This window comes from Gallinula chloropus, assembly GCF_964237585.1.
Source record: "Gallinula chloropus genome assembly, chromosome: Z".
Lineage (NCBI taxonomy): Eukaryota > Metazoa > Chordata > Aves > Gruiformes > Rallidae > Gallinula > Gallinula chloropus.
This window is the reverse complement of record NC_140089.1, coordinates 82,758,362-82,782,290: the sequence shown is the minus strand read 5'-3', so window position 1 is coordinate 82,782,290 and position 23,929 is coordinate 82,758,362.

Below are 23,929 nucleotides of genomic sequence, written 5' to 3'. Positions count from 1 at the left end.
GAAGAGCTATATCTTGGAAAAACCTGATTTTTTTTTTTTTAAACCTTTAAGAGATCTTCAAGCACCCTTTTCACTTTCTGATCAGGACAATCATTATATTTGAAATCTAAAGATCATTGGATTCCTGTAGATAAGAAGGTAATATGTAATGACAATTGTTGCTCTCCAGGGTTGGAAAAGAGATAAAAGGTGCTGTAGAAATAATTAAACACAACCTACTCATAATCCAGAATCAATAATATGATTTATTTTCCTATCATACATCATAAATTAATAATAGCTAACACGAGTGGCTGGATCAATCTACCTTGGTTTTAATTTTCTAAAATTTTCATATCTATTCTAAACCAGTTGTCTAGTCTCCCCCATTAGCAACAAGAACAATATTCAGCTCTAAAAAAAGCATGAATTTCAGCACTTATTTTAGTTTTTCCTGGGCACCTATCATATTTCACAATAGGAAAATAAAATAAAATTTTCTTGAAGAAGACACTTTTTTATTTTTTATTAAAATGGGGAGACATGGATTCCAACTTAAAAATATATTTCATTAATATATTTTCCTGAATAAACATATTCCTACATATTCCTAAAGCAATAAACAATTATTGTTTTATGAAAGACTAGTAGCAATTAAGGATTTTGGAAGAAAAACACAAAACAAAAAAATTATCCAGGGTCTGTGGTCTATCAGCTACATGATTTACTATCCATAAATGTCTAGCTGTAATTGCATGATAATAATATGTATGCAATTTTCTTTATTACCAATGACTAATTATTTTTTATTATTAACCTATAGAGCTAATTCAGAGTCTACTTTGAAAATGCTTAAATGCTTACAATGCTGTCACGCTTTTCTTCCAAATTAAGATAAAACAGACAAGTAAATAAGAAGAAAAAGATTACAAAAATAGTTAAATTGTTTTTTGACACCTTAGGAGATAATGAATATTTTAATGTAGAGTAAAATGAGGCACAGAAAGTGACAGCTATCATTGTATATATTCTGACAATAGGACAAGAAAGATCAAAATCCAAAGGTGTACATAAGATCCTTCTTCCACCTACAAAGCACTGTCAAGACCTACTTCATCACTGTGGTGAGACTTCCTGAGATGTAATATAGTATTGCCTCTGAGATAACTGGAGACCTCCATTATTCATTTGCAACTGATCTTGGTGCTTGGTAGCTCAGGCACAAATAAAGGATGTACAAGAAGTTTATACTTTTTCAAAGGTATTCTGACAGCTGATCAAAAGGGTGTATTTAGCCTCACTGCTTTTTAATCACAAGCAGACCATGCAGAAAGTGAGGTCTCCCTGCTTTCTCTATCTATGAACAGGATAGACTGGCTAGTTTAGCTTGAATTTCAATGACACCTTTTTCTAAAAGCTGAAGGATTTCTAGTAGTCTGTTTAATATAACACTCAAAAAATCACAGAGTCACAGAACAGTAGGGGTTGCCAGGGACCTCTGGAGAGCAGGATCACCTAGAGCAGGTTTACAGGTTGACTTCCAGGTGTATTTTTAATATCTCCATAGGAAACTCCACAATCTCTCTGGGCAGCTTGTCCCAGTGCTCTGTCACCTCCAGAGTGAAGAAGTTTTTTGTTACGTTGAGATGGAAGTTCCTGTGTTCCATTTTGTGCCTGTTGCCCCTTGTCCTGTCATTTAGCATCATTAAGAAGAGTCTGGCCCCATTCTCTTGAAACCTGCCTTTTCCTGAAGAGTCTTGAATAGATACCCTCTCAGCCTTCTCCAGGCTAAATGGACCCAACTCTCTCAGCCTATGCTCATGCAAGAGATACTCCAGTCCCCTCACAGCTCTCCTCTAGACTCTCTCCAGTTTGTTTTTCTTGATCTGAGTGGCTCAAAAATGGACACAGGATTCCAGATGTGGCCTCCACAGGGCAGAGTAGAGTGGGAGGAGAACCTCCCCTGACCTGCTGACTACACTCTTCTTAATGCATACCAGGACAGGACACCATTGGCCTTGGCAACAAGGGCACACTTGCTCATGGAAACCTTGTTGTCCACCTGGACTCCCAGGTTCTTCTTGGCATCTTTGTGTCCCAACAGGTCAGCTCCTAACATATATTGGTGCTTGAGGTTATTCCTCGCTTATCACCCTACTGTTGCATTCTCTTTGGTTCCTCTCCACCCAGTTCTCTGCTACCTGAATGCAGCCCAGCCTTCTGGTCTGTCTGTCATTCCTCCCAGTTTAATATAGACAGTAAATTTGCTGAGGGTGCACTCTGTACTCTCACTCACGTCATTTATGAATATGTTGAAGGAGATCAGACCAAATATTGACCTTTTAGGCACACCAGTGCCTACAGTCCTACAAGTGGACTCTGGGCTTGGCCATTCAGCTTCTTCTGTACTCATCTCACTGTCCACTCATCCAACTGACAGTTCAGAAGCTTTCTTATGAGGATGTTATGAGAAACAGTGTCAAAAGCCTTGCTAAAATCAAGGTAGACAATGTCTAGCAGTCCCCCTTCATCCACACAGCCAGTCACGTGAACATTGAAATTTATTGGATTGTCAGGCAGAACTTTTTAGTGTGTGTGAGGAGTGCATTCCTCACACTCTTCCCCTATTGCAGTGTGAAGTCCCACAGCCACTTGTGGGTTTTTTTCTCCTAAGTGTGATTCAGAGGAGCTGTGACCACCACTGATGGGCTCAGCCTTGGTCAGCAGCGAGTCTGGCATTGAGCCCAGATGGTGTTTATTCAGTTGGTTCTGGGAGAAGCTTCTAGCAACTCATTGCAGAAGCCACTCCTTCAGCCCTCCTCCTACACCAGAACCTTGCCACACAAAACCACAACACCAGGTAAAGTCATCCTTTCTCCAAACTTTGTCTCCTACCACCAGGGTCTGGGATTCCTGACAACCAGCTTAGCAGTAAAGACTGAAGAAATAAAGCATTCTGTAACTCCAACTTCTCTGTATCCTCCATCACCAAGGCACCATCTTCATTCAGCACAAGGCCAACATTTTCCCTAGTCGTCTTCTTGCTGCTGATGTACTTGAAAAATCCCTTCTTGCTGTCCTTCGCATGGCTGACATGCCTTGCTAGATTTAATTCCAAGTGGGCCTTAGAATTCCTTGTTGTATCCCTATATTCTCTGACTACATCCCTATACTCCTTCCAAGTGATCAGTCCCTTTTTCAACAGACTGTAAAAATCTCCTTCCCTCAGAATTTTTCCAGGATGTGCTTGCTCATCCATGCTGGTCTCTTGTCTCCTTTCCTTAATTTTCTACTCTTTGGGGAGCACTGATTCTAAACTCAGCAGAAGTGATTCTTGAATATTGGCAATCTCCCTTGGACCACCCCTAATTTTTTGAGCTCTAGATCATGGTTTTCTTACAAACAGGTCTTTGAAGAGGCCAAATGTAGCTCTTATGAAGCCTAGGGTTTTAATCCTTCTTATTTCCCTATTCCTTCCATATAAGATCCTGAAATCCACCATCTCATGTTTTCCTCAAAGATGCCTCCAACCTTCACATTCTGAACCAATACTTCTCTGTTAGCACAAAGAATATCAGTACCAATCTACTTTTGGACTCCTCTACTGTCAGTGTTCTACAGGAGCCTCCTGGACTGTGCATGCCTGGCTGTGGTGCCTTCCCAGCAAATACCAAGATGGATGAAGTCCTCCGAGAGAACCAGGGCCTGTAATCATGTGGCTACATCCAGCTATCTCTAGAAGGCCTCATTGACTTCCTCTTCCTGATGAGGTAGCTTGTAGTAAACGTGCATGATAGCATCACCCATATTAGCTTGCCCCATAATCCTTACCCATAACCTCTCAACTTGTTTAACAACCACCCCTTTGCAGAGCTTGATGCATTCCAGTTGCTCTCTCACTTGATGGCTTGAATTTCCTAAAAAAAATGTTTTAAATTAATTTAATAGATCTGGAAAAGAGTGACTTAAAATATCTAAATGCAGAATTCCTAAGAAGAGGAATTAAAAAACCCAAACAAACAGAAAAGAAAAAAAAAAAAAAAAACAACCCCAGAATACAACAACAAACCCCAGAAATGACCAAAGTGTTTATTCTCTCATTATTTCCATGAAATGTAGGTAAAACACTTTTGTTAGGGGAATATCAACCTTTTCAATATTCAAAGATAGTTGAAAATATGGCACACTGAGCAATTCACTTTAAGTGCATCCCTCTGACAACTTTCCTCTCCATTAAATTAATTTTCTTTAGCCACTGAGACTATGAATATGATTCCCTAGAGTAGTGGTCAGAACTCTTACCTGTGTAAGGTCAGCTTTCCAGCCTTTCTTCATAGGTGTTTAATATCTTTTGTCCAATTACTGTTTCATTTAAAGTCAATAGGATTTAGCGTTTTAAGTGACTTCGGTACTTCAGAAACTGTCTTTATGAGGAAACTCCTTTCTCATTTGCTTAACACTAATAGCACTAGTATTCAAGTAGTAAATTTAGCACTCTTTTTTTTTTAAATAAGGTCCAGAAAATAAAAAAAAAAGAAAGGAAAAGTTTGGAGCATGAACTGAGCAACACTCTCTTTGATGATGGAAAGGTCTGGTTCTGTTTTAATTTTATGGAGTGTAAAATTGGATTAGTTTTCATTAATGGCAGTGAGGATACACCTGGTACCAGACATGCCAGTAAAATCCACTTCAGGTCTTTATGTGGGACCTCATTTCTCTTTAATAGCAGGAAGTCTTTATAATGGAAATTATAAAACAACTATTTCTTTAAAACAATTATCAAATTGATTTAATAGCTTTACAAACAAGAATTATATTAATCTGTCTTTGTTACTATGCACATTTTGAATTATACACACAAAAAGGGAAATGACAAAAGAAAGAAACAAGGACTTTGTTTTAGATGTGAAGCTTTAAATTGGCTGATAAATTTCCTTTGCTCACTTCAGCATATTTTTATATCTTATTGTTAACTATACATAACAAATGTCCAATATTTGTGTTTCTGCTGAATAACCTTGAAGATTTTTCATAAGTAAACACTCATAAGTTATGCATGTGGCTATTATTTTTAGTTCTTTCATTCTCCTGTTGATTGTGAGTTGAGTGTATGTGCATGAGAGTGGCATTTTATATTGACTGAGACAAGTATAACAACCTCTGGTGGCTCAGCTGCCATCACAGTAATTCCACATCTCACCTAATTTGTGAAGAAATGTAACTTGGTTCTTTTGAAGTTTTGTTATAATAGAAACAGAATAGAAGGACCATCTGAAAGATCTGGTTAAGGTAATAGAGTGAAGCATGCATTTCTATATAAGGCTTGCTGTTATCTATCCTGCCATTGCTTCAGGGAATTTGTGACAAATTTGGGGAAGATAGGGCAATGGGTGGTGGGTTGCAAAGTAATGGTGACGATCTGGTGATCAGAAAGATGAGCATCTTTTCTATGGTTTATTGTGCTCCTGCAAGATTTTCTTCTTTAATCAACTTAAGGGGTTTGAAGAAATGTATGGTGCTTATTTAAAATGCAAGCACCCTTGCTGAAGAGAAAAATTTCATATTGCATGGTTGTGTTCTGAGATGTTCCTTTCCTCTGTGGATGTGTTTACAAAATAGACAAGCAAATGTTAATGTCCAAATAGTTATTGAGCACAAGAGTGAATCTGAAAAAGATGAAGTTACTTTCCAGCAAAAAATCTTTTTTTCTAGACTATCATGCCTCACATAAGCACAGAAAAATCCATGAGTCCAATTCTTCACTGGTTTTATGCTTTGGTATATACTTCCCCTCAGGAAGTCACCTATCTAAGGCAACACTTTTATACATTTTGCATTCATATGGGTATATGAGCTGTGTGAAATCTCTTTTCCAGTCAAAATTTCCCAACATTAAACATACATAGAAAGGGTTTTATCTAAATTAACTGGGTAATATTGGTCAATAGATTTAATTTAGAAGTCACAGAAATATTGAAAAATCATATCTAATTTCTCAGAGATTTCTGTTCTTATTATCATATTAAATATGATATTCACTATATGTACTACATCAAAGCTTTTAGTGAATTTATCCTTCTCTGAAAGGCACAAGACAAGCACTAATGTCTTAAGGAGTTAATACGGTTTGTCACTGGGCTTTACCACTGAGCTTTCAAGGTGCCAGTTATCAACAGCTTCCTCACTGTACTCTGATTTATTTGGTTTTTTTTCCAGTGTCTAGTGGTGTTTTGCTGATAAAGGGCAATGCAAGGGGCAGTGTAGCAGACCTGCAATTATGTATGCATGAGTATGTGTTTCTATACACACACACATATGCATGAAAACTAATTGTGTGTATATATATACGTGGTTACTATTGGTGTATGCTAACATTGGTTTGGCTGTCCATCAGTACCAGTAAGACCTTTCTCTCATCATTTCTTAAGAGTAATACATCAAGGATGTTTGTTATCATGGAAATAATCCATTAGTTTATACTCACTCCTTAGCTGACACTTCCAGCTATGATGTGACCATTGTAGTCCAGTAGACAGTGACCCAAACTAGTGATTCATCTAGATTTAGAGACTCTGAGATTTCTCTTTAAACACAGGGAGTCATGTGGAAAACAAAAATACCTGTAAGGTCAAGAAAGCATCTCTACAGATTTAGCTGTCATTAGGGGTCATAGGTGTAATCACAATGTTTTGTGACTAAAATCACATCTCTCTTTTTTACACTTTTTAAAAATTAGTCTTTGGTATCTGAATAAGGAATATCTTTTCATGCATATTTTCTTTTCTTCTGGGTATGAAAATGCTAATATCATTTTATTACAGCTTGATATTCAGGATTTGGACACTGTGCTGACTTACCATAGGCTTCAAAATGGAGTACGTTCTCAGACCTCTACTTAAATATCAAAGAAAAATCTTAGGCATGTAACCAAAGCTTTTGAGCAGAACACATGGTATTTATGCATTTCTCTTATTGGATCTATGATTAACTTTTCATATCCTTTGGATATCAGCATGCAAAAAAATTACTTCACAATAAACTAAAATGCAAACATACAGCATATACGTTAATTTATAGACCCTGTTGGGATATACACTTGCACAGTAAGTTCAAGGTGGTTTATGTCTACCTCCCCTGAGTGCCATAACTTTCCTGTGAAAGTGTTCCTTTCATCTCATTTTCTCTCCACTTCTTTGTTCATCCCCTACACCAACATTCAGATTATTAAATACTACGACTTAAGCAGATAGAGTGAAAATCCATGTTCTCTGTCTTTTGTTTCTAGCTGGAATAGGACGTATCCTGTTGTTTGGTACATGCTTGATAGAAAAACATTTGAGCCCCATTAAAAAGTGGAAATTACATGTCTCCCACATCTTTGTAAAGTGCTTAAACTTACTAAAATGTTAATTTCAAGAAAATATGACAACCATTAATCTGCTTGAAAAGATAGGTGGAAACCACTGCAGAGCATAGATATCCTTGTTACTATAAATGCTTATTAGGTCTTTTTAAGATTGTCTTCTAGAATTAGATCCCCCAGGAGATTTGAGCAGAAGAAAGCTGAGTTGCTGCATTGTAATCAATATTAGGTATGAGTTAGGCTGCTCATCCCTGCCAAACGTTAATACAGTTATAGGTACCTGGGGAACTTTAAACTGAAGAAGTCAGGTGGCAAAGGATTTTAAGCTCCTCAGACATTAGGGGTCAGCTAAGGATGACAGTTTAAGTGCTTACTGTACATTTTGTGTAAGTCCTAGATTAGATACTCAAGTCCTTATATCCCATCGGGTCCTAAGTCTTTGATGCATTGCAGTAAGCCGAGATGTTTAGCTGACATGCTTAGTCACTTAAGCTCCTGATAGAGGGAGAGTCAGGCCACCTGTAATCTGAATCACTCTTTTGAGTTCTCCATCTTTGTCAATTGACTGCAGGAGAAACCCAGGGAGAACTAGTTTTCAGATATAGGTCTTCTTTAGGTATGACTTTAATACTTAAAGTTAGATGAAATGTGCCAAAGCATCCATAACTGGTGTTGAAAGTCACAACTTTGTGATGAAACGGAATTTCAAGCTCATGGAGTTCAAAGCCCAGTGACTTAATGTACAGGCTCACCCTCTATCCCCTAGCCACACTTTCTTAGTATCTCCCTGCCTCAGTTTACATGTTTTCATGGTTGTGCTTCTACAGCTTGAAAATCTGGAGTCTTTGTTCAAGTAAAATTGCCACAAGTCTTGAATGAAAGTTTGGACAGCACGTGAATGAATAGTGACAAAACATGTTCCACACACACACAGAATTGTTACTCAGAGTACAGATTTTATCACCTGCTGCACTGCTTGCCAGGGCAGCTGAAAAAAAAATAAAAATTCTTTCATTTAAAAGTTACAAAGTGTTGATATCTATTTGATCTGAAAGTCAGCCCTTGCTGCCAGACCACTGCATTTGTAGCAGTGTATTTCAGTGTGTGCAGTTTACTGAAATCTAGGCTGGCATTTTACATTATTAAGACTATATAAAAAGCTTTAGCAAATTGCCAAGACCCATTTCCTCTATCCTCCCACTGTAAGCATTACCTGGGCTTATATCACTGCTAATGTGAAACACTTGCTCACAGCAGCAAGTGGCAATTCTGGGTACATCAAACCCCGGGTGAGGAGTAATTATGATTCAATGTCAAGATTAATGTTGTCATAACTTTAAAATATGGCTGACATGACAAAGCCCCCCTGCTGTCTGAGGATAGCCCAGACACAAATGCATTAGAACAACTCCAGCATTTCCCTTAGCACCCTTAGTGCCAAGGAAATCTCTAGCTGGTTCTCAAACAATGACAGAAAAAAAGACTGGGAAAAAAAGAAGAAAGATAAGGACAGATGGGATGAAAATAAAATGGAATGACCTATTCCATGCACAAACTGCCATGTGGGGGGGATAGGGGGAGAGGAGTGTTGCAAGATAAAACAAACAGCTTCAGTTTAGTTTTAAAAGTGCCCGTAGTTAGAAATGTTTGGGACTTCAATGGCAAATAAATTCCAAAGAGTTCTGCAAACTCTTTGATGAATGGTTGGAATTGTCTCCCTGTCTTCTCATTACCACTTAAAAGAAAAAAACAAGAAAAAAAAAAAAAAAGAACATCTGACAATTCAAGCGACCGTCTTTAGCTTCTGTTGTTTTCCATTAGCAACAGGAACATACTCTTTTAGTGAAACACAAAAGCTGGTTTCTAAAGCTACTGCTGAGTTCTGCAGCGTGCCAGGACCTGATTCACTTGTTCTAAGAGCAGCTCAGAAAGGTGGTTAGAGACAGTTTTCAGTACTTTATTTGTCCCAATTATCTGTTCCTGCCTATTAAAGTGAATGAAACATCATGGCATTGTTTATCACAGGCTTTATATTTGCTAATAACACTGTTGTTTATTACCCTGAACATGTTGTATGCAGTCAATGCGGGTTCTGTTATTCTTTCCTGCTAATCCCCACAAGCTTTCAGACCCATTTCTTTCTTCTTTCACAATAAAACTGTGCACTTCTGAATCAATGAAGCTTCCTCCCACAGTTTTTCATTTGAAACTTGCCTATGATCATTTAGATTAAGGTTTTTGCCCTTATTTCAGAGCTATCCATATTTATAACCCAGACAAATCAAAATCCTGGACCTCATTCATCCAGATATTTTGAAATTGGATGTTAATTCAATGAATCATAATTATCATTGTCTGAAAAGTTCAATACCGTTTCACTCATGTGAACAGTTCCTGTGAGTCTAATTCTTTCTTTGGTCACTTGACTCCATTGTAATTTTGTCAATTTCGGGAAACTATATAAGAAAATGGAGGAGAAATTGGTGCAGATCCAGTTCAGTAGTCCCATGAAAGTTTAAGCAGGCTAACTGAGTCAAAGTTTACCAGAATGGGTCCTCACTAAATTAAGGTCTAATGTTATGGATAATTGGGCATAATTCATGACAACAAGGTGCAGAGACATCTTTCTATAGTACTTTTAGGTTTTTACAGACTTCACAGCATGGACATCTGGATACAACTGTCCTGCAAAAATCATTAGACACAGCACCATCCTAGTAGTGCAACAGAAGATGCTGGCAGCTGAGGGCTGTGCTGCATTGAGCTCTCTCACACAGCAGATTAATCAGAATATCATAATGTGATCATCTATCTCCTTTCTACATAATCTGATGAGCAGTTACTTAATCATGGGGACATTTATAGTATATCCCAAGATCTTTTTAGGAATTTACTGAGATGAATGAGGCCATTTTCCCCTAAAGTGGAAATTAGAGGGAAGACTGTGTAAAGCGATCTGTTTAGAACAAAAGGTTATGTTTTTATATGGAGGGTGTGGGATTTTTGATTTTTGTTGGTGTTATTCTTTTAATGTGGAAATATTTCATTTCCACATAATCAAACACCTTTGTTTCTGCTGGTTAAATAATGCTGATGCATTTAGTTTCCACTGCTTAGGTTATCTTTATATACATGCCCACATAGTAATTATATTTACACATCTACTGCTATAAAATAAAATCTATATCATGTGAGATTAACGTGGAGGTTTTAACAGAAACACAAGAAATCAACATTACAAATATTTTGTTTTATTTTGTTTTGTTTTCTTTCATTAATATTATTCCTTTTGGAAAATTGAGTATTTCACCATTGTTAGAATGAAACTGTAAAGTCAGAATTACTTGCTTTAACATTCTTTCAGTAAACATTTCATCAAATTTCAACCCATTTAAAAGAAAAACCTCCAATGTTAAAAAAATGAACATTTTAATATTGAACTGTTTTAGTACAGAGTTTAAAGCTATTCATAAGTTCAAATATGTTCTGGAAGTGGACGATAGTTTGGTGATTTTTCTCTGGACATTATACATCTCTCAGATTGTTAATGTTTCATTAACAGTGACAAATACTTTGTAAGTTTCAGTCTAAAACCAGTTAAGTAATATCCACAGAAATGTCAGCCATCTAACATAACTGGGCTTTAGTCCATGACTAAGAGTTCTACAAACTATTACACTATGAATAATAGAGAGCAAAGTGACAAATGCATGCTTTACTCTCTAGAACTGTCGAGTGAGCTATCTCACAGTGTGTTTTACAACTGCATGTCAATCTGGGCCATTACAGTAAAAGATCACACAACATGCTTCTCTAAGAAGTGACTTGGTTTGCTAGTCCACTTGACAGTTAGCACCATTACTCTCTCAACAGAGAGAAGTCTAGAGAACAAAAGACAAAGAATATGTCTGCATTAAAATAAGATATATCAAATGCATGCTGTCTTTATTCTAATTAGTGGCTTTGCCACAGCACAGACTTTAGACAAGGCTGTTCATGCCAATCAAGTACTCTTGGCCTTGCTATCAGAATTAAGATTGATAGTTCTTACTAAAGTCTGTCACAACAACTTCATTGACATTACTACCCACCCTATAGACATTGAAGGTACCAGACCTCACAGAAAAATTTGGGTTGGAATAAACCTCATTAGGCCTGTCAATAGCAGTGCTGACTCTGATGTTATATGGAGTAGCATGAGGCTCATACTTCACAGTCACAACTCCAGATGCAGAAGCAAAATAGGGTAATGACGTATTAAAACATACTCACTAGCAAACATTTGCTTTGTTATTCTTTCTAATCCAGTGTTTCCCTGTGGTCCTTTGAAGATGTGCTTCTGTAGTTTCAAAATATATTTCTCTCATAACTTGAGTGTAAATCCGACAAAAGGGGGAAAAATAAACCACCATTATATTAAATGGTTGGCTATATTTACAAATTTTTAGGTATGGCTCCTGTTTTTCCTACTTCCTGAATATCATTTGCTTGTCACACTTTCTAAAGCTATACTGGTGGTCTTCCATGCCATGTTTAGTTTTCTGAAGGTAGATATTCTCTCTACCCATGATGTTCAGCACATATTCTGTTGTCTCAGGGCATTTTATTTACTGTTTATTTAAGAATATTTTACAGAAGAACATTCATGTTGCATGACCAATTACATTTGAAATGTTTCCCACTTTCCCCCAGCCATTGGATGACTTGAATATATACATAGACTTATCTTCCTTCAAAACAAAAAGATATGTATAGTCATCGCTAGAAATAGAAAGCAAAAGATCAACAGGAAAAAAATGGACACTTCCCTAAACCCCCCTTTTGTGTGTGCATGTGTCTTCTGTCACATTCTTCCATTTCTGTTCTTCTATGTTATCTTTCTTCTGTTGCGGGGGTGGAGGGGCAGGGGGGAAGGATGTCGATGGAAGGACGGACGGACATGGACCACAAACAAACAAAGAAAACAAAAACCCACACCACAACCCTTCCTTCTATTTCTTAAACATCATTAAAGCAAACCTTGAGCTACCATTTTATTATTGTTCTGGAAATAGAAATGAAAGTTCAAAGCCAAAATTCAGGCAAAGCAGATGTGTTCTTTTTTGTATGGGCCCCAAAATGTATGTCAATTTTTTTTTTTTTTTTTTTTTTTTTTTTTTTTTTTGCTACCTGGTCAATGGTAGTAAAGTGCACCAATACAGGCAATACCTTTATCTAAGGAAATATCATAGATTAGGCAATTTTTACTGAATGAAGTCTTGCCACAAGTTTTTACACTGACAGAGACAAACTTGAGTAGAATATAATGGTTTTGTTTCTGCACTAAATCTGTAAACTGGTGCATCTTACTGCCCTGTCTTGGCTCCAAAGGTACTCTAAACTTGATGTCTTGCACTAAGTCCTAAAGACTGGGAATTCTCAAAAGCCGATGTGAGAATTCTCTCCTCCAATGCAGTATCATAGGAATGTGAACCACAAGAGTTGGATTGAGCCTTCTGAAGGCTCTGTGCCATGTTCTCTAGACTCTGAGTTTGAGTACACATGAATTTAGGGATTACAGTTCACTTTTGCCCTACAGACATGTATGACCCTTGACAAAATACCTTTCTCTGTGCATCAAACCTTCTCTGCAAAAGATAGGAATCAATTCCATCTCCTTTCACCTCTTTGGGGTATAACTTTATTCTTTTTACATTTGCAACCCATTAGTAAACAGTACGTCAATCTTAGTGGACATTGAGCAGCTCCATTTTAAGTCTGCTAACGATACAATTCTTAACATATGCAGTGTGAGCAGTTTTGGCAAACATTTTATGACAGGGACCCAAAAGAAATAAGAAGCACTTAAAAATGTGGGCTTTTTCCTATTAATTATGCCAAGGTAAGCAAACAGATTCGAATGGAGGTGTTTGTTGGAAATACACTCAGTGCTCTGGACTTTTCGGGGGCTAAATTCTACTCTCAGTGCAGCCCAGACAAGTTTACAAGCTTTGTATCTTAATTAAATCTTTCTAATGATTCAGAGCAATTTTTTAACTCCCACTTTACATTTGTTCGCTCGCTAACACATGCTGCATATATGCTTCAGATCCCAGAATCACATTATGGATAAAGAATGGTTTGGAACTTTAAAACTCAATTTAACTATGATTTAAAGTATTTATTTATTTATTTCTAGATAAAACATATTGGCTGATACTTTATTGTAAATAACCTAGCCATTCAGTTCAGAAGCCTTACAGAAAATAAAAACAATCTTGATAACAAAGGTTATTTAGGAAGTTACAATGAAATACTGAGTGGTTTTTACTTTTACTAATGCAACTGCATCTATCTGCATGGTAATTCTCAACAATGCTAAGTTCTATTGCCCATTTGTAAATTGATACAGTTACATAGTACAAACAGATGTTAAATTAGTTTATAAAAACACCTAGGAACAACTGTAGCAGCAGATTGCTTGTAAGTAATAGGCGAGATGATAAAATTCAGATTACAACAAAATGCAATAGCTTCATGCACTGGCACAAATTAAAAAATATATATACCGTGGACAAGGTGCAAAATGGATCAAATTAAGATAATACCGAAATAAATGGACTCAATATTATGTTAATATTAAAGAACTTTACTAGCACTGTGATCCTGCCAAGGAATTTTAATGTGTCTTCTACCTCTACTACTGATGTTACCTGCAAAGTATTAGTTCGAAGGTCTTACTAATATTCTCTAAATACAAAAATATTTGCAACATATTCAAAAGTATATCTATACAAAGGAAAGATGGTGTATCTATTGTCCCTGTTACAGGAATAAAACCTGAATTAATTTTGTTCATGTAAAAACTTCCATATAAGAGGCCATTTTATTCAGTAAAGCAGAGGAGTTACATTATAATAGAAACACTGACATAACCCTAACTACAGCAGCACAAATGTCAGTTCTGTAATGAGGCAGAATTCTCTGATGCTTTGCCACTCTCTAGAGACATGATTCTAAAGTAAAATAAACCAAAACAAAATATAATTAAATAAAACCCCTAGAAAATATACAAGAAACAGGCTGGTGTTGCTTTTTTTTTTTTTTTTTCCCCCTTCCTAAAGGACATGTTGCCAATCCAAATTAGGTTAAATAAGATTTGAAATTAGTTCAGTCTCTATTAACAGCCTAGTAGAAAGAGATATGCATGGGGAGAAATGTGATTAACTAGCTGAAAGGTATTACAAATTACAAAAGAAGAATGGACCATTGGACAAGTGCTGAGTGTGTTTAGGCTGAAAGCAGGTTGGCTATTGTGGAAGGGAGAGTGTTGCAAAGGAGCAGGGGAAAATGAAGTTCATTCTTAGAAATTTTTAAATATACATAGAGTTGATTCTAAAGCAATCTTTAATTCTGCGTCACAGAAGTGTTTACTGCATCTCCTACCAAAGGGCTAGCCCAGTTGATTCTATGAGTCTTTTATACATTGTGACCAGCATTACAATGATTGACACAACCTGGTGAGTAAAAAAAATAAAGTTCTTTTTCTCCCTTGGTCCCCCACCTCTCTCTTCAGCAGATCAATATGCTTGAAGAAAATGTCACAGACTCCATTGAAGGTAATAGGTTTAGATCACCATTACATTTTCTATTCAATGAACTGAGTCTGTTTGGTCCATTTCTGTTGGAAAATTCACCTGTTTGAAAAGATTCATTTTCTTCAATGCAGTAGAACATAACAGCAGAGCAGTGATGCCTGATATATATGTGTGTGTGTGTGTGTGTGTGTGTGTGTGTGTGTGTGTGTGTGTGTGTGTGTGTGTGTGTGTGTGTGAGTGTGTGTGTGTGTGTGTGTATGTACCTGTGGTTCATATGCTCACCTGCTACAACATCAGGAGTGGGGAGTGGAAAAAGAGGGAGAAAAAGAAAGAAGGGGTAGAAAGGAAGATATAGCCAAGTCTAACTAAAATACAGTCCTGAAAAGTAAAACCAATTGAGCTACTCTGTGTTCCTAGTACTGTCCTGAAGCAGTGACATATTTCTAGAAAGACACGATGTGATGTTAAGAGGTGGTGTATCACATTCAGCCCTGATGTTCTGAAGTCAGAATAGTAAATAATTTACCTAGAATTGAAATGATGAGGGATAGACTTCTTCCCCCTACTCCTTCCATCCCTCCCGCCAGCTACAAGCCTGTTTCTTAAATGTATAGTGTAAGGCTCGTCAACGCATATCTGTAGGGACTATTACATGTGTGGAGACATAAACAGTTTCCAAGACCAAGAAGAAAAGGGCAAGAAGTGGATTCTAGGATTTTTTTTATTTTCTAACTTATGAGAAACTACTAAATCTATCTCGCTAGCCTCCTGCACAACACAATTATTCCTGTTTATGACTCTTTTGTATATGTTTAGCATCTTACTCAAGAAAGTTTGCACTCTTCATGTGAAGAAAGCCATGAGGGAGACTCTAGAACTCATTTTGCAGTTTGTTCAGTCTTTCTCAGTACTGAAAATGTCTGCTTTATTGCCTGAATTTGTATGACTCCTAGTACTTTTTAGGGCTTTCTCTGCTAAATGAAAGTGCACTTTACTAGCTAATATTTTTCCTGTCAAGGTATGTGTAGATTGCAATGAAGTTACCCAAATCCCTCGCTCTCTTTTTTCTTTTCTTTTTTTCTTTTTTCTTTTTCATATGCTAACCTTATCTGAATGGTTTTAAACTTAGAATTATTCTTTAATTTAGTCAGGGTACAGGCATACCCTTTAATTGTAGAGCTTTAGCATACAGATGTCACCACTAACGCAACTCTTCAGAGTAGGAGGCAGTAGGCATCTTCATAGCAATAGAGAAGTGCAATATAAACAATATAAAGTGTGATTTATCATTTTAGTCTGTTTTCCAAATCAGGAGCAAATTAATTTCCCCTCAAAATCTGTGCTTCTCTCCATGAACTAAGAGGAAAGCCAAGAGCGCTAGCTTGGATGGACACATATATACTGCAGACAGTCCAAGCAGAAGTAGACGAGAAATGGCACTTACTATCGGCTGCCTGTAGAAATGGTCAATGCGAGTTTCATTTCACTGTATTTTTATTCTTTCTCCAAAGGCAAAAGCATGGCACTTTCATCTTTTTCGATACTCTTAAGAACAGGGATCTAGACACATAAGCTTCATTACCAAAATATTAGTCATTTTAGTAATTTTTGTCAACAAATACTTTTATTTACAGGGCATGATGGGTTCCCTTTATATTTTAGAGATTACCTTTTAAGAGGATTTGAAAGACTGTGGAAGATTTTATTTTAATCCCCCTTTCCAAGATGTTTTTTTCAAATCCAGATCATAGCTTCTTCCAACATCCCTCTTCATGTTTATCCAAGATGCCCATTTGTAAAATTTAACTTATTTTCACATTATGTTTTACAACAGTCCTCCTTCGTCTCTTCCTTATTCTAGCCATGTTAGAAAAATTACTTATAGCTGTGTGGTGAACCAGGAAGAGTCCAGTAGCAGAAATGGGATATGATTGAATCATAAAAATGTTGTTTAGGAATATATAAATTCAGGAAAGATTAATTAAGATTAAATGACCTATGATAGATTTTTGAAATATTTCTTAATTCTGAGTGCTTACTTTTATATTTTAGTATTATTTTATGCAGTAGGCCTGGATATAAAGTAATACTGGAATGCATGCAAGAAAGTGTGAATGCAGAAATATCATCCGAAATTGAATGGTTAGTAACAATTAGACTGGAAAAATTTAATGATGAAACCTCTATTAGCCATAATTTCATTAGATCATAGTGTAAGTATTACTAGTTCTGAAAACACAGATAACTTCTTTTTGGTTATGACTTCTTTCTATTTTGTATTTAAGTGTTGGAGGGAAGGTCAAGACTGGGCATAGCAGGGAAGGGACATTTCAAATTTTATGCTTAAGAGCAAAACAAAGGTTGTGGGGAAAGTGCTATGAAATTAAAACATTAATGAAAGAAACAATTTTTAAATTACATGCATTTTTTGAGTTGGACTCACCTCAGTGGATTATTATGCATGGTTATTAATAACTAGTATTGGTTAAGCGGTCTTCTCCCGTTAACATACTATCTTGATCATAGTGACTAGAAAACAGAATCACTTTTGATTACAACGTGACTATGTGGTCCCTGGTCTGGTTAAGGATCAGTAAAAGTTCATCTTCAGATGCTTTGGGCACACACATGAAATACCTGAAATCATTTAGCAGTGCAAAGAGAATTCTCATGCTAATGAGGGCTAAAAATTGGATTCACAAGTTTACAGAGTACACCAAACTGAACAAAATTGTCAGCATAACATTTAAATTACTTTTTTGATAAGCTTGGCTATTTACAAATCATCAGACAATTACATCTTCCAAAAACTATTTAACATCAATTCACTCTGCCTTTTCAACAGTGCACTTGACTAATTCCAAATAAATTGAAAAAAATTACCTTGCAGATTGCAAGAAACTGACCAAAAACAATTGCTACAGTTTTAAATTGCGTATCGTTAAACTAACTCTGCATAATAGTTTCCATTTGCATTATCATCCCTGCTCCAAACATTAACTATTTCACAGAAAGACAGAAATGTTTGGGTTTCATTAGTCTGATACACTGAAAAAAATGTCTTTATCCCTGAATTATCTGTGCATTTTACCATTTAAAAAATGCCATCTAAGAATGAAAATATTGAAAACCTCATTTCATCTTTTCCTTTATCCGGCTGCTATTACCACTACTTGTGCCACACCAGAAAATATCTGTAAGAAGAATAATTCTTGGAGACAGACTTTGGATATACAGAGTATGTTTTTTGCCTTAAAATGGGGACTCCAGATTTCTATAAAAAGTCCAACTGCAAGAATAGCCTGTTATCACACAGGCATCCAGTGACTCACTTAAATATATGCAAATACTGGACAGTGGCTTTGAGTCCATGGATTTTAGCAGATTGTCCTCTGACTGAAAGACACACAAAGAAGCCTGTGAGGGTGATGCTGAACTCACAGGCTAAAATATTCCGGGTGTAGGTTCCTACACTACAGTGTCTTCCGTGCCAATGCAAAAGTCATTGATGAGTTCAGGCCAGTTGCCCACAGGTAGGGTTCTGGCATTACTAGAAGTATCACAAGTGCCAAGGACCAACCAAGAATTTGACAGATGACCAGTGGGTGCTGTGACAGCTACAACACAGGAGCTGTGATTTCCCGGAGTGGCAGCTGGAGACAGGCAGAACATCTCATTACATCTGAAGTAGTACAAAACATTCACCTGTGCTTGGCTGAATCAAGCTTAGTTACTCAATGAATATTGGAAAGCTATTCTGTTTGGTAAAAGTGTATGAACTTTAGGATAAACTGAATAGTTCTCAAGGGTATGATTTACATGTCTAAACATGGATATCTCTTGTCATTTTAGACACCACTGTGGATTTTGCCTTCCTTCTAGCTGGCTTTCTAGAAGGTGATGGATCTCCTGCATCATGTTTTGTGGTGTCTTACGCTTGTCATCTTTGACATCAGGCCCCATTTTTAAAGTCTAGACGTCTCCTAACAATTCAGCATTGTAAATGGTATTCAGACTTTGCAGTTGCTGCAGTTGAACTACTGCAGTTGCTTCAGCTTAGCTTTACATTAAAGGAATAATTTAGACTAAGTAAAGATGTATTAACAGTCTGTACTTTAAATTTAAAAAAAAAAAAAAGAAGAAAAAAATCCACTGCAGACATTTTCAGTTTTAGTGCAAATGTAATTAGTTTGATTTACTATAGCTATAGGCCACCAACTCCACCTCAGCTTCCAATGAATTACTAAAAAGGAGAGGCAGAGAGCCAGAGGCAGCTGGGGGAGGAAAGAAGTGTGTGGGACCAACTCTGACACCCTTACTCAAACACAGCAGTACCCTCGGGTAAGATTTTCATAAAAAGGACTCAGAGGGGTTTAGGGCTTGAATTTCTTTTTTCCTCCTCATTTAAGTGCTTAAACCTCCTTAAGACTCTTCAAAAAACCTGTGCTTTATTCCAGATATAATCTATATAAGACACTTCCAGAATAACGCTCAGTGATGTTAAAAAAAAACAGAAGTCTTATGTTTTGGGAGAAAGAACAGAGAATACAAAAGTGCACCACCAGAAATGTTGCAAACTGGCAAATGTTAACATAAAAATATATAATTATACCCCTTTGTGTTGTCCTTTTTCTCACAGAAGCAACTCTGATCCATCCTGTAGTCTTGCAGTCTTTTGACTGCATTTGTAAAATATCCCTGTTTCATGGACGGAAAGGGCAGAAGGCAGTATTTCAGAAGTCCTTTCAGGTTTTCTTCCTCTTTTTTAGCCTTAATTAAATCTTTTCTCCCACTGCAGGACAGCAATAGTTATCTCATAGTTAACCAGTAATGAATAACTGCTACTGGTTAATGAGTAATCATTACCTCAACTGAAGCCAATGGGAGCCTGGGGTTTCCTAAAACAGGCCCCATTCCTATTTGCATGCTGCAGGGTAACATCCCTCTCAATTTGGCCCAGAGACTTCACTTGCTGCCTACCTTATCAGCTGCATAAATGCCTCTGTGGTAGCATGGGGTATTTGATAAGACTGTGTGTCACATAGCACTCAAACTCCATAATCATCTCTGAGCCACAGGAGCTTAAAAACGGAGTGTGAAGTCATCTTTCAAGTTTGAATGCACAAGTAAGCAAAGACAGTAATTAAACTTCAATTGGTATTTTATTTTTAATTCAGCTGCAAAGAGCAGAATCTCGCCTTCAAATTTAATTAACAGCCTTCCCCTCAGCCCCCTCCCACATACACAGCCAGCCATCTATCAACAGGGAGCTAAATTCTCCTTTCTCACAACCCCACTAAAATCACAGTGGAGAATTTGGTCCAGCAGTTTACAGAGTGCTGATGAGAGCCCTGTCATAAAAGGAAGCACATAGCTTTACACTGAGCCTCCCTCCTACTGTTAGGAAATAACAGAGGATTTTTTTTTTTTCTTATTAAGGACCGGTGTGCCCTGCCTCACACCAAATGAGTCTTTCTTACCCACTGATTTTGGCCTTCATTCTGTCCCTGTTTAAAGCACTGCAAAGCAAAGCAACAGTATTAAGAAAGGAAAAAAATAAAAGCCTGTTAGGTCGTACTATTCAAAGGTGCTGTGTCTGTGGTTTTTCACCTTGAAACTGGCCTAGAATATTACAGGCAGATTCTCATAGACAAGATTGCCAAGTACATGTCAGAGATGATTAGTGGGAAAGAATGGAAAACTTCCTCTATTGACACCATAGGATGGGGCTGAGAAAGAGGAGTGTGGCAGGGCTGAAAAAAAAAGTATTGCTCTTCAAGCCAGGAGCTATGGATCTTCATTCGACCCACCTCCTTATCTGGGTGGAGTGTTCAGACCTGTTCTTTAGGCTCTTGAAGGTTTCTAAAAAGAAGGGCTTAGGACTTATTTTCAAACTGGGCAAGCTCAGGTGTCAAAAGGTATAGTCAGCTTTGACTCATGAAGTGTCTGCAGTAGCATTCTCAATGTTAAAGGTTTTGGAGCTGAGGAAATAACGGTCATCAATGGAAAGGCAGTGATATCATATGCCTTGGCCATCTGGTTGTGATTTTGCTGTCCCTTCTGCAATATTAGAACATGGTGCTTGCTGGAATGCCCGTTGTGATGCAAATGGAAAGCCTGCCGCCCAAATTACATTTTCTCTCTCCAGTATTTGTAAATAGCGTTCACTGTGCTCCCTTTTTGCATCTTTCTATTGAGGATGCACTAGGAAGTTCTTGTGTTTAAGACAACGAATGGTGGCAGGCTATATATCTGTAGGATTTCCCAAAGGGATCCAAGAAAGTACTGCCTAAAATTTAAATTAATCGGTTTAAATTATCCAGGTCTGAAAGACCAGCAGTGTAGCCATGTTCAACACAGGCATACGTTCAAGCTGTATGAGCCTGCAAGCAAGTACATATTGGGTTTCTGATGAAGAACTGGTTGTGTCTGGACTACTGCAAGTCCAAGCTCTGCCTTGCTTGCAAAATGTTATGCCTGCAAAAACAAAAAGCTTGAGGTAGATTTGAGCTTTACAAGAAATTATATGGCAGCTGTTCATTTCAAGGTTGCTTGTACTGTCTTCCTGAATTCTTACAACTATCCACTGTCAGAAGCAAGCTGCTAAAAAAAAACAGGACAGTGGTCTGGTCCACTCTGCTAATCCTTGCTTTTAGATATACCAATTACAGCTAGTTCAGACTCACAGCAAAATTAATTAGAGGAAGCAAGCTATTAACTTGTGCTGCAAAATTAGGTGAGTTAAGCTCCCTCTCATACACACCCACAAATAGGTACAGCTTTGCTAATTGATTGCTGAGGAATGCACCCAATATTACTGTCTATATATGCAGTTTATGTTTTAAACTCAGGGGAGGGATTGAATCGCCTTTCTGTTCCTGAAGGCATTACTAGAACTAATATTAAAAATGAGAGAACTGAAAGCTACAATATCATGGCACAGACCTTTCAGACTAAATCCCAAAAAATGCTGTGCCTACATATATCCCAGGAAGTGAATCTAACAACCTACAAGCTGGGCGTAGCTGAAGTTGCTGTCATTGCCCTTAATGTAGCTTATTTTCCAACTATTTAACTTCTATCAGACATGGAGCCTCCGGATGGCTTGCTTTGGAAAGATGTTCACCTTCCTCATGTTAAGAGCCTCACATACTCAAGGATCAATGAATAGGGGTTTTTTTTGTTTGTTTGTTTGTGGTTTTTTTATGTGTGTGCGTGTTTGGTTTTTTGTTTGTTTTTTTTTGGTTTGGTTTATTTTTTTGTAAAGCAGGATGTTGCTTACAACTTTCACCCAGACTGAAAAAATTCTACTGACAGACCTGCTTACTGTCTAAAATATTAAGTAAAGATTAAATGGGAAGGGGCTGTTCCCAATATTTTCTTTTAATGGATGAGGTCCATTAGGAATCAATCTTCAGAAGAAGACGGATCAGATTGGATACCAGCAGTAATTACTACCTAACTTATTGTATTGGTATCCTATGTAATCAATAGATGGAAACAGACATTTTAAAAAGCGTATGTTAGTGTGGGTTATTTTAGAGATCTCCCACACATCTTTAATAAAGCAAAGTACTGCAGCTTCCTGAGTTTATGTATGAGTTACAAGTTACAGATTTCTGAATTTAGATGTGTGCTTCAAATAACAAGGACATATTAGTCAAAGGTATAAATATAAGTGTATATATTTTAAAAAGTATTCAATATACAAAGATCTATTAAATGGTCATGGCATTATGAGAGGTTATAAGGGATACCAATAAAAGCATGCATGCAATATTTTCAAATGTATGCCATCAAAAAAATCAAAGATCTAATCAATGTCAGACTATGCTAAATGTGGTCTTACACTACCTTTCTTCTCATAGTTTTTATTTGTACTATTATGCTCTGAAAATAAGTTTGAGAAGTTTATAAATGCATTTATATGACTGTATTAAGATAATTTCTTTCCTATCAGGGTCTGTAGCTAACATGGTGACACTCAACAGAATCTTGTTTAACCAGCATTAGGTAAATATAAATAGCCTTCTAATAATTATAATATGTTGAATAGCAAGAGAAGTATATTAGAAGTGAAACAATATTGCCAGCCTAATTGAGTAGTGGAAGTAAGTTAACAGTCCAATAATGCAATATAAATTAAAATGCCATGAAATCATGATAATATAATAAGTCTAAATAAGATTCAGTGACAGTAATATTTCAGACAAAAAGCTTTGTTTAAGATAGTTCTGTATAAAATTACACATACAAAACTGCGTTAAAGGAACATTATTAAGGTTGCAAAGTCAAGCACTCAAAACAAGTTAGGGAATGCTCGAATTAAGTTTGCCCGCGCAACATTAATTTGGCACCCTTGTGTGGGGGCATTATGGCACAGTCTTTAATTACGTGATCACATGCTATTTTTTCCACGGGGTGCCTGCCACCTTCAGCTAATTAAGGTTCATAGGAAAACTTAATTTTCACGTTCTCTAATTTCTGCAAGCTTGACTTTGCAACCTTAATGATGTTATTTCAACATAGAGTTTTGGGTTTGTATCTTCATGTGAGATAGCAAGACAGAGAGGTGGAAGTATGGAGGAGCAGGTGTGAATGGTTTCTTCAGGCTTTCTTCATGTTTTCTTTAATGTCAATAGCAAATCCATGGTCTCATACTGACAGACAGCTAGATCTTCATCAAAGATGGAAATAAAAAGTTAAACTCATAACGTAAGATTATTTTCCTCAAAGAATTGCTACTGAGGAAAATAGGTTAAGGGGTAACAAAACTGGTCTGTCATCTAGCAGGGCTTGGAGGATGCATCTTTTCCATCACCTTCCATCAGTAGAAGGCTGCTAGAAATGTTTAAATTCAATATTCTTAGCTTCTTTCTTAGCTTTTAGGAAAAAAATGTTGAACTGGGTCGTTATAAGGCCATTCAACCCTCCCTGGCCCAGTCTCTTTTCTCTGAGAGCTCTTAAGTTCTTCACATATCTTCTTATGGTGGCTGTAGGACTATTCTTG